The sequence below is a fragment of the Mobula birostris genome, chromosome 4, assembly GCF_030028105.1.
Source record: "Mobula birostris isolate sMobBir1 chromosome 4, sMobBir1.hap1, whole genome shotgun sequence".
NCBI lineage: Eukaryota > Metazoa > Chordata > Chondrichthyes > Myliobatiformes > Myliobatidae > Mobula > Mobula birostris.
In genome coordinates this window covers 163,624,194-163,641,368 of record NC_092373.1, presented here as the reverse complement: position 1 = coordinate 163,641,368, position 17,175 = coordinate 163,624,194, and the positions used below count along the sequence as shown (strand labels likewise).

The 17,175-nt window shown below is 40.3% G+C and overlaps 1 protein-coding gene and 1 long non-coding RNA gene across 6 annotated transcripts in view; one reads left to right on the top strand and one right to left on the bottom strand.

Moving 5' to 3' along the window:
* Positions 1–17,175, bottom strand: part of lef1 (lymphoid enhancer-binding factor 1) — a 174,870-nt gene that overhangs the window by 119,715 nt on the left and 37,980 nt on the right. The window lies entirely within an intron of this gene.
* Positions 1–17,175, top strand: part of LOC140196720 (uncharacterized) — a 42,186-nt gene that overhangs the window by 21,601 nt on the left and 3,410 nt on the right. The gene's annotated exons all lie outside the window — the stretch shown is intronic.

Genomic DNA, 17,175 nt, shown 5'->3' with positions numbered 1-17,175 from the left:
CCCAATTGCACTCATGTATCCAATTAACCTACTGACCCATACATCTTTGGCATGTAGAAAGAAACTGGAGCACCCAGAGGAGGCCCATGTGCTCGCAGGGAGAACATACCAACTCGTTACAGACGATGGCGGAAATGAACCTGGTTCGCTGACACTGTAACAGCATTTTGCTAACTGCTATACTACCATGCTGTCCTCGAGGGGTCTACAAGTAGGATGTGGAGATGATGAACTAGCTGCCACTGTCTAACAATAAAGGGATGCCAGTTTTAATCTCTCTCAAACTATTACGAGTCCTTGGAACTCTCTTACTTAGATAGCAATGGAAGCAGAGCATCAGAATGTTTTTAAAATAGATTCTTGATAAGAAATAGGGTGACAGGTTACTGGAGGAAAGTGGAAATGAAAAGTAGATGCTACAGTCAAATTAGATATAATCTTATTGAATGGTGGAGCAGATTTCTGGACCAACTGGTCTAATTTGTATGTTCCAATGTAGAGCAAACAATGTTAATGCAGGAAACAATGTTTCATGTAAATATTCAACCTGGCATAAGTGATGATCTTCCTGTAGGGCAGCATCTGTGAAGGAAAATTCTTTCCTCTCTCTCCCCCTTCCCTACAGTTCACTTCTTTCCACTTCTAATGGAAGGTCATTGATCTGATTAATTCACACTACCAACCAGATGAAGTTAGTGTGAACATTATAGTGTTTATAATGTTGAGAAAAAGAGTAGTAAGCTGAAGACTAAGAATTTCAGGATTCTGCAAACAATAAAAAAATTAATCAGGAAAGTGACAGTGGAACACGAAAATAACTTAACCAGAAACTCACAAAGACTTTCAAAACTTACTTAGGCACATAAAAAGAAAAAGATTTGGCAAAAATGTGGGTCCTTTATGGAATGAGATTGGATAATTCACATTGGGGGAAAAGGAAAAGGCAGAGATGTTATATGTATCTTCTGCATGTCTTGGTTCACCTGCATCTCTTCCAATCTGACCTACTGTGGTATCCACCGCATTAGTATTGATTTATTATTGTCATATATACCAAGATACTGTACGATAATTTTATTTTGCATGCTATCTAGGTAGACCTTGCATATGAAATTACACCCAGGTATTTAAAAGAGAAAACAGAACTTTTCCCTATCTTTCTAGTCCTGAAGAAGAGACTCTGCCTGAAGCATCGACTGTTTATTCATTTCGATAGATGTTGCCTGATCTGCTGAGTTCCTCCAGCATTTTGTGTGAGTTCCTTTGGATTTCCAGCATCTGCAGACTTTCTATTGTTTATGCAGTAAATACTGTTGCAGTTATAGAAAAGGTATAGTCCAGGTGCATAAATAAAGTGCAAGGGCCATGGTGAGGTAGATTAGGAGATCAACAGTTCTGAAATTTATCGTCTGGCACGTTAGAGGTCTGTTCAAGAGTCTAATACCAAAGGGATAAAAGCTGTCTTTGAGTTTAGCTGTAAATGCTTCCAAGCTTTTGTATCTTCTGTCTGACCAGAGGGGGAGAAGAGAGAATGATCAGAGTAGAAGGAGGTGGGTCCTGGAATATGTTGTCTGTTTTCCCGAGGCAGTGGGAATAATAGATGGAATCAGTACATGGCAGGTTATGTTGCATGCTGGACAAGCACTGACCACACCAACTGTTTTGTGGAGCACCTGTGCTCTCTCCACCATGGCTATCTTTAATTCACGGTTCCATCTTGTTTTAACTTTATTTTTCCCTCTCCTGCACTAATTTGTCCATTCTCAGCCTTCTTCATTGCTACAAAGGCCAAACACAAACTGGAAGAAGAATATTTCATATTCCACCTTAGTAGTTCACAGCCTAGTGGTATGAGTTTCTCTCTCTCACACACACACTCTCTCCTCATTCTCCTTCCTTTGCTCACCTTTTTTCCCACTTACCTATCACCCTTCTGGCTCTACCTGTCAGCTACCAGCCTGTCCCAAACCCTGACACCATTCCTACTGCTATATCCTGGCAATCTTACCCCTTCTCTTTCAGTCCTGATGCAGGTCACAACCTGAAACGTCAATTTACACATCTTGCCTTCACAGATACTGACTGGCCTGCTGGGTCCTCCAGAGCTTCCAGTTTGCTGCTTCCCACAGTTGGGATGTCCAGAACCAGGGACAGTGAGACTTCCATTCAGGAATGAGATGAGAAGATAGTTTTTCCCACTGAGAGGGTCATGAATCTTTGGAGTTCTCTACCTAAGACAGTCGTGGAAGCTCAGTCAGTCAATATGTTCAAGACAGAGACTGAAAGGTTGAGGGAATTGTGGATATAGAGTGAATGCAGGAAAGGGGCACTTAAGTAAAATAACAACAATACACTGATTGAATGATGAAGCAAGTACAATCTCCTTCTCCTGATCCTATTCCTTACATTCATACCTTCTTAATATTTCCTTTTTTTTATTACTTAGACTTGCATCGTTTGCAGTATTTTATTTTTGAGTCTGAATGTTTTGAAATGAAACTAAAGTACAAAAAGCCACAATTATTTTTGTATTATCAAAAAAAAAGCAAGCAAAGATTCGACGTTAACAAGAAGTGTTCAACAGGAGATTTAACTCCTGACTCACAGAATCCGCAGGAGTTTGGAAGATATCAAGAAACAGATGCCACCATTAGCACTCTATAGGGTGGCTATTCCCACAGGAACTCATCCCTCCCCACTACGCAACTCCGCCCAGCAAATATTTTAAGAGTTTCTCTCCCCCCAGCTTGGCAGCACTCTATCTGTAGTAATTAGATGTTGAATTAAACAGCCTAAACCTGCCGCAATGATTAGAGCAATGTCGTTGTATATAATCAACAATGCACTGATCTCCTGTGATATCACAGGCAATTATCACCCTGCATTAAGTGGGAAAGAGGAAGAGGAATTTTAATAATTACTTCTCACATTAGTAATTTATATGCAATGAGGGCCTTTGCTAGCCCTGGGGTACAGAGGAGCGCCATGTGGCATGAGACAGAGGGAGAGTCAAGAGAAAATCTAGCTACTTGCAAGGATAACAGTAAAATTATCTACATTTTACCTCATTCAAACAGAGCAGAAGTACAATCTCCTCTACACAGACAAAATGCTCTATGAAGGGACTCAGCCCAAGACATTTCCAGAGACGCTGCCTGACCTGCTGAATTCCTCCAGCATTTTGTGTGTGTTGCTCTGAATTTCCAGCATCGGCAGAATCTCTTGTGTTTAAAAATCTGTGCTACCTATCACAGGATTCACTTGCATCGCTGTCATTAGAATGTTCATAACCTACTGAGAAAATCGGACCATTTTCTGATACAACATGCAAGTACTCATCTTAAATTAAAACAAAATTATGGCTGATCTTAATGGGAAAAGGTATAAGGCTAACTTAATGAGGAATCTCAATTTTAAAAGCATCTGCATGAATTGATTCTAGAAGTACAGGTGACAAACTCTAATTCCACAGGTAGTGCTTTTCTAAATCCCAAGGCTACACACACTTCAGACCCATTTCTCACCTGCCATGACTTTGCTCACATTATTTTCAACCCCCCAGCCCAAATGCCCATTAACAATCACCAATGGCCCCCAACCCACAATGCACCTTCTCCAACTAACATCACATCAAAAGCGTCAATTAGCAAAGAGAAGCAAGCAGGAAATAACAGAAGCCAACCCATCAGAATTAATTTCCCAGCAACAGCTTTGTGCATTGTGCATGAGCCGCTCTTAAAAGCAAGAAGGCACAGCTTTATTAACCTGAACTCAGTCCAGTTTCAGTTACAAATATTCATAATAAACTTAAACACAATAGAGCTCCACAATTCATTTTAGTAATGACTAATAATTTGCTTTATTTTACTGTAGTGTGAGTGAATTGGTTCATTGTGAAATAAGTATTTTTTTAAAAACCTCCTCAGGGAATAAGAACCGAAAGCTATTTGCCACAATTTCAAAAACATTTCTGGTTATTTTACTGATTCTATACCTTACCTGTAATAGTTCCAACAACAAGAATATGTAGAAAAATGGAAAGGTTGTAAAGAGACCAACGTAATTCATGTGAAAGGCTCTTTACTGTTTGGCTCATTGTTTGTGGGAGCTTGCTGTGTACGAACAGCCTGCTGCATTTCCTATATTACACCTGTGACCCCACTTCAAAGATAATTCAGAGGCTATGAAGAGACCTGGGATACCCTGAGCTGATGAAAGGGAGATGGACTAGAATGCTGTGGTGTGAGCTCTCTTGCCAGTGTTCCTGTCACATGGGTTAGCAGACTGCGATTAACATATCAGTCTCCAGGTTTCTCCAATAAAGCTAATCATGAGAATGCAGTAATAAAATTCACATTGCTCATTTCAGGGTGGACTTCAATCTCCAAATACAAGCACTCTAACAAGATCTGAAAAACATTCAAACAAATCGCCAATTAAAACTTAACTATAAGGAAAATTTGGACAAACTTAGATTTTTTTTCTCTGGAATGTCAGAAGGTGTGTGGAGACCAGACAACATTCTGAAAGGCACAGACAGTCAGAGCCTTTGGCCCAGGGTAGAAAAGTCAAATAACATGGGAGAGGGGTAAAATTTTAAAGGAGATGTGCAGAGCAATTTTTTTTTGAACACAGTGTTAGATGTCAGGAATGTGCTGTCACGGTGGTAGTGGAAGCAGATATGACAGTGGCATTTAAGATACTTTTAGATGGGCAGATAAACATTCAGGGACTGGGGGATATAGATTATATGCAGGCAGAAGAGGTTTATTTACTTTGGCATCACGCTTGGCACCAATCTCACGGGCTGAAGGGTCTGTTCCTGTGCTGTAGTGTTCTGTACTGTTTTAATTGATGGCAATTCCATGTGGAATTCAGAGTACTGACCTTTGTTGCTCTGTAGTGGGTAGGGATTCCCATACGAAAATGCAAGTCCCAAACACCAGCTAGGATTTTCACTCCTCATGGAATTCAGCAAGGGAGGGAGAACTTCCCTAAATTTCTCAGCATTTCCTTGGAAAATCTGTCTGCTAATACAATGCCAGGTTAAACTTGGCGTAGGAACAACACGCTTGCTTATTTGGTGAAAGTTAGCCATGAGGCTTAGAGATCAGGTATTTTACAAATTTTCTGAGTTAATTTGGATAATTTTAATGTATTTAATAACTTCAAATGCTAGTTTTTTAGCATTTTTAAGACTTTAAAAGAACTGTAATTGCATGTTTAATTTTTTAAAGTTTTGAATGTTATAAATATCAACAGACATTCACAAATATTCAGAAAGCACTTGAGGATCTGACACCATCTACGCAGGGAAATGGACAGTTGACATTTCATGCTGAGACCCTTCATCTGGACTGAGGGAGGATCTCAACCGAAAGCTGGACTACCTTTTTTGCTCCACAGACGCTGCCTAACCTGCTGAGTTCCTCCAGCGCCTTTGTGCGTTGCTCCAGCATCTGCGGTCTCTACTCTCTCACAAACAGTGACTGTCTTTGACAGCTTGGAGGTGTGGCCTCGCCAGCTGTCAAAACAATTCTGTGGGCAGGGTTCTTGCCATTTACCATCAGTAAAGGCTTGAGGTGCACAGGGCCTAGAGCTGGCTTTTCCTGAGGATGTCCACACTGTGTCATGCAGAAGATAAGAGCTGGTATCGTGAGATGGTGACTGACTGCAGTCTGCAAATCGGTCAGTGGCATGATTCCTCCTATAATTACAACACACTCAATGCAGTGGACTCATTTTACACTCACTTTTGTTATATTATACTCATTAAACAAGTATTTTTAACATGCACTGTTAAAATACAGCTATGAAACATGCATTGTTGCAACCCTCAGTGCCACATGCCTTGCTGCATTACACCCTAAGTACAGGCATTGTTACATTACATTTAGTTTCATGTGCATCATACAGTGCATTAAATGCTGCTGTCTGGCATATTCTCTGCTGCAGGAATACATGCAGAGGGATGCACTGAAGCTTGGTGCAGCCACCACAAGAGCTTAGTGGGGGAGGACAACAGTATAGGGTTCTTCCACTACTGGACAGAGAGGGGCCGAGTTGGGTGAGGAAGCCCCTCAGTTACCGTAGCAGTAAACCACCCCAGGAAACTATGTGAGTGGCCACATGCTGCTGGTTTTCAGAAATAAATTGGACATAACTTAACACATTGTCTATGAACCTAAGAATGAAAAGGCATTGCCCGGTTTATTCTTGCAAATATATGTTACTATGAATTAAGTTTATTTAAGTTTATTAAGTTTATTTAAAACCAATTTCCCCTGGGATTAATAAATTATGACTATGACTACGACTATGACTAGTTGGTTAAAAAAACTTTAACAGATATACCAATGTGCATTGTTCCTGGACAGTTACTACACGGCACACTCAACAAAAGCTTTATCATTTCTGAAAAACTTTATTAAGATTTATTTTGGTCATTACTTCTCTTCTGCCTTTCTAGATTATTAACAGTACAATTCTGGGGTAGATCTTAAATGCTCCAATACTGTTGTTCAAGAAGTGGCTTTGACTTCAACTAGAGCCAACACAACAACAGACACAATTATTTTTAAGCCACCTGTACAGATAGTTTTTCACATATTCTGAAAGTTATCACAGCCAGAAATAACAGTGACTTCTAAAGAACTGTGCAGGTGTGATTTGTGTGCACACAACTTCCTCTGCATTATTGTCAGAGCTGCAGAAACCGCCCTTGTCAGATTCTGCTGAAGAGTCTTTTCAGTAGTTCTGCAGTAATAACACATGATCAGGAGTAGACTATCACCCCACCTCCAACCTTTCTACCATCCTGCTGCACCATGGCTTATCTGCACCTTGTTTACCTGTCTCTGATTACTATCCTTCAACACCCTTCTCCAATGAAAATGTATTGACCTCAATCTTGAATATTTCCATTGTTCCAGTATCCACAGCCTCTTGAGAAAGATTTCCACATTTTTACTACGCTGCTTTTGAAAGTGCTTCATTACTTCGCCACTGAGTAGGCAAAAATTAAGATCCCTTCTTTGAGAATGTCACACAAAGGAACTACTTTCTCAGTATACACCTATCAAATCAATTAGATCAGTACACAGTCTTCAATATACAGTAGAATATAAACCAAATATCGTCCAAAATTTGTTGCATGCTCAACAGTAACAGAAGATAAATGTAAGGATGCTGGATCAGAGCAAAGCTAAAGCTTAAATCTGCGTATCATTAGTACTGAATAATCAGCATCTGAATATTCATGTGATGTTTGCACAATGGTTCAAAACTGTTAAATTATACATACGTTACCTTGTACTGAAGGCAAATTAGAATCAAAATGCATCTACTTGATAATCATTAAATTCTGCCGGAAATGCTCAGTATAATATCACCATGTGGTGAAAGAAAGGATTATTCTGTAGTTTCTAACAGCTTTAGCAGAGGTTAGCATAATAGCCAACACTGAAAATAGCTAGCACACAGCAAAATATACAGACATCCTTGCTTTGCTTTACAAATACACATGCCCACATCATACTTTAATAAAAATGTCAGAATGAGCATTAAAAGTGTTAAAATTGATATTCTGATGAGGGAAATCACCCTTCTCAGAAAATACCAGCATCTTCTTAGAGTTTGGTGGTAAATGTTGTAGCCTTTCTATGCCTTATTTTCTTGCTTTCTGATGAATCCAGATGGACTCTTTTATCAGTGGACCTGCCTCTTGGCTTTTAGGCCTCAAGATTGCAAGCAACCCAATTAGCTGAGAAGAGAGGTCCCCTCACAGCAAGGCAGGACATGTGCCTTGGTTAATGAGATGGGTTGCACGATCGCATGTAGATTAAATTTCAGGATGAAAATTAATTGAGACTTAATACCGTAAACCTTGCCCCAAAGTAAAAGCTGCATCAAAAATTTGCATAGTAAAACCCCAGAGAGCATATTAAACCAAGATAAAACAGTTTCCATTGGAAACATACCAAGGAATTGTGTTTAGCTGCTCAGTTTAGGATAGTTCCATTTGGTGAAAGCAAATATAGGCACAGTTGTACCGAGTCATAGCAACCCCTTAAAGTGTCAACAAATATGACATACAAATCTAATTGGAACTTTTTTTTCATTACTATAAAATACTTACACAAAGCAACTGTGTTGGATAACTGGTAAATCAACATTCCTGTAAGAATCCATACCTCTACAGAACTTCTTGTCTGCTCAGTGATGTGGTCCTCCAATCCCTTACATCATAAACCCCCCTGTACCCACACACACACACACACACACACACACACACACACACACACACAGAGGGCATTTCAGATGCCTCATGACAAATGGTACTATCTTCACCATCAGTTCTCTGGAAATTAGTTACACTCAGGGCAGCTCAGTGCATTCATCAGCACTAACTTGCAGTTTGAGTCAGTGGTGAGGAAGGCAAATGCAATGCTAGCATTCACTTCAAGGGGACTGGAATATAAAAACAAGGATGTAATGCTGAGGCTTTATTAGGCACGGGTGAGACCTCACTCAGAGTATTGTAAGCAGCTTTGGGCCACTTTTCTGAAAAAGGATGTGCTGACATTGGAGAGGGTTCAGAGAAGGTTCATGAGAATAATTCCCGGAACGAGAGGGTTATTGAATGAGGAGCATTTGATGGCTCTGGACATGTACTGGCTGAAATTTAGAAGAATGAGGGGGCAATCTCATTGAAACCTATTGAATATTGAAAGGCCTAGATAGAATGGACATGGAGAGGATGTCTCCTATGGTGGGGGAGCCTAGGACTAGAGGGCAGAGCCTCAGAATAGAGGGATAAGCATTTAGAACAGAGATGAGGAAGAATTTCTTTAGCCTGGGCAATTCATTGTCACAGGAGGCTGTGGAAGCTAGATCATTGGGTATATTTAAGGCAGAGGCTGATATGTTCTTGATTAGTCAGGGCAAGAAAGGTTAAAGGGAGAAGGCAGGGGAATGGGTTTGAGAGGTAAAAAGAATCAGCCATAATGAAATGACGGGGCAGGCTTGATGGGCTGAATGGCCTACTTCTGCACCTAGCTCTTATGGTCTTCTATAGCTCCTCTGCAAGGCAAAACACCCCAAGGTAATCTACAACAGAGAAGCCAGACACCAGTTTGGCACTCAGCCAAAATAAAGCAGCGTCAACTCTGGAGGCCAAATGATTAGTCAGAGAGGAAGTTTTTAAGTAATGTCTTAAAGAAGGGGGAAGAAATACAGGGAGTTCCACCACAGCAAATGGAATATCACTGACAAAGCACAGAATGTCAACAACTCAGCCTAGAATAACATGACCCAAATGTGAATAGTTCAAGGTTCAAAGAAAAATTTACATACACATCACCACATGCAACCCTGAGTTTTTTTTCTGAGGGCATACTTAGCAAATCTATAGAACAGTAACTGTAAACAGGATCAATGGACAACAGACTGTGTAAATGCAGATATAAATAAATAGCAATAAATAACAAGCAAGTAATAACAGGATAAAGAGTCCGTATAGTAAGACCATCGGTTGTGGGAACATCAGAATTAGAATGAGTGTAGTTATTCCCTTTTGTTCAAGAGCCTGAAGGTTGAGGGTCAGTAACTGTTCTTGAACCTGGTGGTGTGAGTCCCGAGACATTCTGTTCCTTCTACCTGATGGCAGCAGTGAGAAAAGAATGTGGTGTGCTAGAATAGAGGTTAATTTACTGGTCTAACAGTTAAGAATTCATTAATCCACTTATTTATTTATTTAGAGATACAGTGCAGAATTCGACCCGCACCGTCCAGCAACCCCCAAAATAACCCTAACCTATCACGGAACAATTTACAATGACCAATCAACCTACTAACCAGTGAATCTTTGGACTGTGGGAGGAAACTGGAGCACCTGGGGAGAACCTACGCATTCCACAGGGAGGACGTACAACCTCTTTACAGAGGACACCAGGACTGAACACTGATCTCCGAAGCCCCGAGCTGGAATAGTGTCACGTGAAATGCAAAGCTACCATTGTGCCAACGAACATTCAAATTTGGAGCAGGGCAAAGCACTCAGCCCCACACATTCTGAACCATTAATCCAGCTGTTAATTCAAATCGTGTCAGGATAGCTGATGAATTTAGATTCAAGCAATTAATTAACAAGTTAGATAGTCACAATAATAGTAACGGAGACACGCCTAGATTACTATGAGTACCCATCTGGCTCACTACTATCATAATCAGAACTAACAATTAGTCTGGTTCTTAATTGCGTCTTTGATTTAGGGGCAATTAGGGAGGGGCCATAAATGCTGGAATTGTCTGCCATGTCCACATTTTGTGAATGAATAAAGAAGACAAAACCGAAAAACGCTGGAAATAGAGGAGAGGTTCTGACACCTTCCTACCTTTCGGAAGTGGGAGGGAACTGGAGCACCCAGAGGAAACCCACATGGTCACAGGGAGAATGTGCACAGTCCACACAGACAGTATCAGAGGAAAAAGATCAAAGCAGAATGCTCTAAGCCTGCCCGAGAAAGCTTGAAATTCTGGCAACACCTTATGGAACACTATTAATCTGCATTAGATGACAGAGTTCAAACGTAGAATGCCCTGCCATTGCAATCTATAGCAATAGCAAGTGTCACCATTGTTCAATGTACACAGTCACAAGCAGGTAACAACATTTGACTAAGGTTTCTTGGTTTGACTTGTTCCCAGCAACTTCTTGAGAACCACCATGGAAAGTCAGAATTAATTCCCAATGCATGAACTGAACCCCTCGACTATCTGATAGGCTGCTTCCAATCAGCGTACTGGTGTAATTTTAAGGTGCTCAGTAGAGCAGTTATCTTTTTGTCTGGGTTAGTGGTGCAAACTGTCTACAGCTCTTGCTACCTCAGTAAAGCAGCCAACATTATTAAAGAGCCCACCCATCCACCTGTCGGGCAGAAGATACAGAATTCTGAAAGGGTAAACCAGCAGGCTCATGAACAGCTCCTATACTACTATTATCAGACTATTGAATGGTCCTCTTGTTCAATAAGGTGGACTCTTAACTTAACAATCTATGCCATTGTAGCCGTGTAACTTATTGTCGTCTGTGTTGCACTTTCTCTGTAACTGTAACACTTTATTCTCCATTCTGCTATTGTTTACCCTTGCACTACCTCAATACACTGTTGTAATGAGAAGGTCTGTAGGGATGGCATGAAAAACAGGTTTTCATTGCACTTCAGTACATGTGACAATATTAAACCAATTTACCAAAATACTATAGTATATTATTCAACATGTTTATTAAAAAGGTACAGATGTGTCCCAACACTTGACCACAACAATCTCAAAGCAGTACATACTTACACCGTACAACATGCACTGTATTGACTTAACGTGCCTGTTGGAGGATAGGGCACTAAGCTGCTTAGAAAAATAGGCTCTTCAATTCATTTTCAGTAAAATGTAGTACTAAAAATACTGCAACACAGCTTGAATGCTGAGGTCTCTGTTTTCTTTCATACAAGACAGTTAACTTAAAATGATTTTCAAATCAAAGAATTGCTTCACTAATAGAAAAAGAAAGCCATTCAGTCCATCGACACTTGCTTCTTTCTCAATGGCCTAAGTGATATTATCCTGAATGGGTCAATTCAATACAGATCTGTTTCCACCAGTCCAACAAGCAATGAGTGGCAGACCATAACAATTTATGGTGTAAAAATGCTATTCTCACTCTCCATTTGTACCTTTGAAATATGTGCTAATGAGAAGAGCTTCCCTCTTCATTAAATCATCTCTTAGCCATTATTATTCACAGGTGTGCAAACCAGCTTCATTCGTCTAGTCTTATCACTGAAAATGATCAGTTGCTTAGTAATTCAGATCTGGTCAGATACCTTATAGTATCTGCAGCACAACGGACTCCAGTTCCAAAATTCAGTTCCGTGAAAGTAAGTCAATGGAGCCAAGTTGCACAATGCATTGCTGATTGGGAATGAAGGTCCTACATCATGTTCATTTCAATTCCTTTGCAGACTGAACAATGCAGGTCTGCAGAGTTCGGTGCAGGCAGCAACAATAGTATAAAACTAGGACAGGTGTGAGTTAGGATATGGACAGTAGAATTTTATTGGAAGTAGGGAATGGATATTAACCATCTAAGAGCACAAAAAAAGCAAGATTGGCTAGAAACCAGAGCAAAATGTAAGAAGTTACTTTGAGCCAACACTAGACAATGGGGTGGCCCGTTGGGACACCCTTTGAGAGAAGGGTAGTGCAGTCTGATGTGACCAGAATGAACATTAAATTTTCCTGAATGCTATTGGTATCGCTTTGCTTTGGAAACTGAAGTAGAAAACATCAGTTTATTAAAGAAGAACGATGTGTAGCAAAGCAAATATAGCTCGTAAACACAAAATAATCTGCAGATGCTGAGGTCAAAGCAACACTCCCAACACGCTGGAGGAACTCAGCAGGTTGGGTAGCATCCGTGGAAAAGATCGATCGACGTTTCAGGCCGGAAACGTCGACCAATCTTTTCCACGGATGCTGCCCGACCTGCTGAGTTCAAGCAAATATAGCTGCTCCTCATTTAACGAAGTACACTTCTGATGGCATTAATTCTGGCTTATCTGCCACCCTTGTGCCTCTCGTTGTCATTCTGGAGACGTGCAGCCCTTTCATCCCCCGTCTCGTCAGCTCTTCTGCTGTTTGTTGTTTGTCTCTGACCCTGGAGATGTGCATGCCTCTCCTCCTCTGTCTCTTCTTCTCTCATCTTTTTTTGTCCTGACTCTTTGATCCTGGAGTCTTGCGGCCCTGGCCTCATCTGATTCTTGTTCTCTCCCTCTCCTTGCCGCTTCCCAACGATGTTTGGCATTATCTCTTGACCATAATGTCCCCCTTCCCTTTCCACGCGGCATAATTAGGCTGACCATTTTATTTTTACCCTAATGCTGGATAGAAGATATGAAGCACTAACACCAAAGGATGCTGATTATTCTTGATGATGTGGTTGGCGCTCTCCTAAATGGATGTGATATAGTCACCGCTGTCCTTTGACTGCAGCAAAGTGTTCTACGGGTGTCTCGGAGTACATCATTACAATAACATTTAATTATCTCTTATTGATGGGTGGCAGTTAGACCTGTCCCAATCCTGCACATGCTAATGGTGATTAGCAGAATGTGACCCCTCGAAATAGAGCTGCCCTGCCCTTTTGCTCCGGTAGGTGTCGCTGCTGAGGCTGGCCGTGCGCATGCGTCGAGCTGTCGCACCCCGATCTCCATGATGGCCGATCGGGTTTCGGGTGAAAGCCAGTCTGTTGATTTTTGGAGAATGAGCAATTTTATGTGAATATATAACCCTGAACTTTGCCTGCATTCTGTAAGTTAGCGCATTTTAATTCGATTTAGCCAAAAAAAATGCCGCTGTAATGCACCGTTTGCACTAATTGGAGGTCACAAACAGACAAACAGACAGAGCATGAGAGTTTTAATAGTATATAGATGTCTAATATGATTTGCCCCTCAATTAAATTGTATCCTCTCCCTCCCCTTCCTGCCATGAACCAACCCCCCATTTTGCTTCCATTAAATTCAGGACTGAAATTACCTAAGGTTTCTTCCAAATCATGCCCAGTCTTGAGCTAGGAATGTTCATAAGGGAAGCACAGGAAGTGATATGATAAGAGAACTCCATTATATCCTGATCAGAGTTTAATGGGCCAGTTAAGTTCATACCAAATGAATTATCCAAGCGGGTAAGATTAACTCTCATTCATCACATGTGTTTACAGAAGACCAGAACCTGGCCTCGCGCATCTCTAAATATCTGTCCATTTGGATGGAAAATGGATAAACTCTCAGAAAGCCAATTCACTTCAGACACATGTGATTTAGAATAACCTGTACAAAGGGGGCATCAAATTTCCGGATGCCAGTGAACCGAGTCTGGTGTCTCCAACTAACAACGTCCCAGTATTAAGCATTATTTGGTCATTTCTCTAGGATGTGACCATCTCTTCAATACGTTGAGGTGCAACAGAGTAACACTGCAATTTTCCACACAAATTCCTCCCTAATTTAATGCATGCAAAATGCTGGAACAACTCAACAAGTCAGGCAACAGAAATGACGATTGTTTTGGGCCAAGACCCTTCTCCAGGACTCCTCACTAATTTACATTTCTTTGCTCAAATGCTGTAAAGAATTCTTTTATTATTTTTTGCTTATTTGTTCACTTAAAGAATCTGTATATTAAAGTAATGAATCAGAATAATCCCTCAATAATTTAGGGCGACTCCAAGTCTGCTATTAAGCATTCTCTGACATTCACTAATATCTGCTTCACACTTCAACAACATAATCAAACCAAGTGCTTTTCCTTTAGTCCATATGAGGTCACTTAGAACAATTATTTGGATTAAAAGCATGCTATAAATACCTCCTGCACAATCTGTATCATAAAAGGTTTTGGTCGACCTGTTGGTTCAAGATACTACGACAGTCCTGCTATAGAGTCTTAAAGTCCCAAACACCCAACACCCTTTGCCTCCACAGATACTGCCCGACCTGCATAGGTCCAACAGCAGTTTGCTTATGCTTTCAGTTGTAGCATCCGTGGCCTGGAAAATATTCATTATTGATTTTTGAAAAAAATATCCTACGTGGGAAGCAAAAAGAATTTAAAAAGGCACAAACGGAAAAGTTTTAGGTACACAGTACAGACTTCAGGAATTTCAGTTCTTGTCTAAGTAATTTTGTAACAGTTATAATCGGGTATTTTTGGTTAAAGATATCTGGAGGGATCTGTTTACAATGTTCTTGTTTTTGATGAGGATATTTTTAAATTTCTAAAACGTAGGTTGGACACCAAAATCCCCTACACTGCAAAAACAGAGTAGAAAAGTCAAATGTATCACACTAAGCTGCACATCAACAACAAAGATCATAAAATATTAAAAACTTTGCAACTATGGAGCCTTCCAGAGTCAGTTTATAGAGACATAGGAAAGCTAACTGGCACAGAACCCAGTCCATTGAACCAGTCCTTTGCAATAGTGTCCCAAACCTCCTTCCTCAGCTCTTTCCTGTAGCACTATAAACATTTGTCTCTTATTTATGTTTTGGATATTACTATTGAATTTGCTTGATTACCTTTCAGGTAGAGCATCACAAGTCAAGTACATGTCAAAGTCAAGTACTGTACATGTACAGAGTTCAATGTGAAACTTCCAGCAGCAGCATAGGGACCTAGTGTCAGATGACCAGCACTTACGAGAAAACAGAAGCATAAATTATATACGTTATGTCATATTTAAGCATATGAGTTCAATCTGTAAAAATAATTTTCCCATCTAGTCACTTGCTCCTTTGCCCATCACCTTGAATCTGTGTCTTACGGATCCTTCTATCATTGGCAATAGCTTCTCTCTGCAGGCTCTACTAAAATCCAATATAATTTTGAATCTCCAAACTCTTTGGCAATCTGCATAGAATAACAGAGGTTTCTCGAGTCTCCAGACACCTGCTGGTATCACTGTGGTAAATCTTTTCAGTATCAAGTTCACTGGCAGCAAATTACTTTGGAAGAGTGTTGACCACAATTAATGCACAAGGCATATCTGCCAAGGAGCACATGGTGATGTCCTAGCAACAGCACTGAGCCAGTTCAACTGATTTTAGTTGAGGGGTAAATGTTGGACAGAGTTACAGAGAAAACCAGCCTGCTCTTCCTCAAGTAATACCAATGGATTCTCATGTCTTTTCAAGAGAGGCTGGGGGCTCTATCTAATCTGCCAGCAAGGCTTATCTTCAGTAGTATTCTGGAGGCCGAGTATAGATTACATGCTCTAGTTTCTGGAGTGGGATATGAATCTACTCCTTCCAACTCTTGAGAAGTGTTACCAATTCAGCAAAATTACGCTCCATTTCTACCAAGTAGGAAGATGTTGGAACTTTGCATCAACACAGTTCAGTGGGTGAATCCCTTCTGTTGCTAACACCGAGTCAACCACTAACCTGAGTTGAATTCAATAGCTTCAGCACAGATGATAAAGAAGAGAACTACAGTCAGTAAATGCTGGAATTACTCAAGAGGTGTAATAATGTTAATAAAGAAAGAAGCAATTAACATCTCCCCAGGAAATCAGGAAGTCAAGCCATGTCTAGGGTCCTGAAGAAGGGCTCAATCTGAAACACAGCTATTTATTCCCCTCCATTGATGTTGCCTGACCTGCTGAGTTCCCTCCACATTCTGTGTGTGGTGCTTTGGACTTCCAGCATCTGCAAAATCTCTTCTTTTGTAAGTTTTCTCCTGAATGTCCTGGATATGAAACATTAATTGTTTCTCTCTACAGATTCTGAACAATATGTTCAGCATTTCACACACATTTTTTATTCCACATTTTCGCAACTGTAGTAATTTAATTGAGAAACAGAGTGGGTGCTGTCTGTGCTTCTGTTCCTGATCGCAGTCAGCATGGATCCTTACTTGTTTCAAGCAGATGCTTTGGAAAGTGCAAGTAAAATTTACTTATAACATGCAGAGCAACCACTCTTTCATCAATGATTATTCCAAATTACTTTTAGATTTGGAATTGGGAGATACATTACAATTTAGGCCAGAACACAAAGTAGGAAAGCATCCCATAGATTTACAGATGCATCCCGGGAATGGGTAATTTCTAGACACTTCATCCAAACCCTCATTAAAAAACTGATTAGAGCATTAGAGTTTGTACAGCTATTAAGTCTTCTGCCTCTAAATTAGAAGGTTTTGCAGTGAGTACTATTCTAAAGGGTTAAGCACAAAATAAAATAAGGCAGAGACTTGAGTACAACACTCAGGGTGTGCTACACTGTTGGATGTGTCTTTTTTTTGCATAAGCTGTTAAATCAAAGACTTGACTCCCTTTTAAGTCGCACGATACAATAATAATATATTGAATAAGGGCAAGGAAATTAGACAAGCAGTCCCTCTCAGCATCTAACAATTTCACTAAGAAAAACTAAGTGGTGCTGTTTAATAAGCTAATTCTGCATGTATTCATGACCCGCTCCCCACAATTAAACACTGACTGTTATACACATTGGGGTATTGAGTTCATGAACAGAGCTATGCAAGTGTACATTTTTTTTTATCTCCTTTAACTGATTGTCCAATCTCTCATCAGTGATATCACCATGGTTT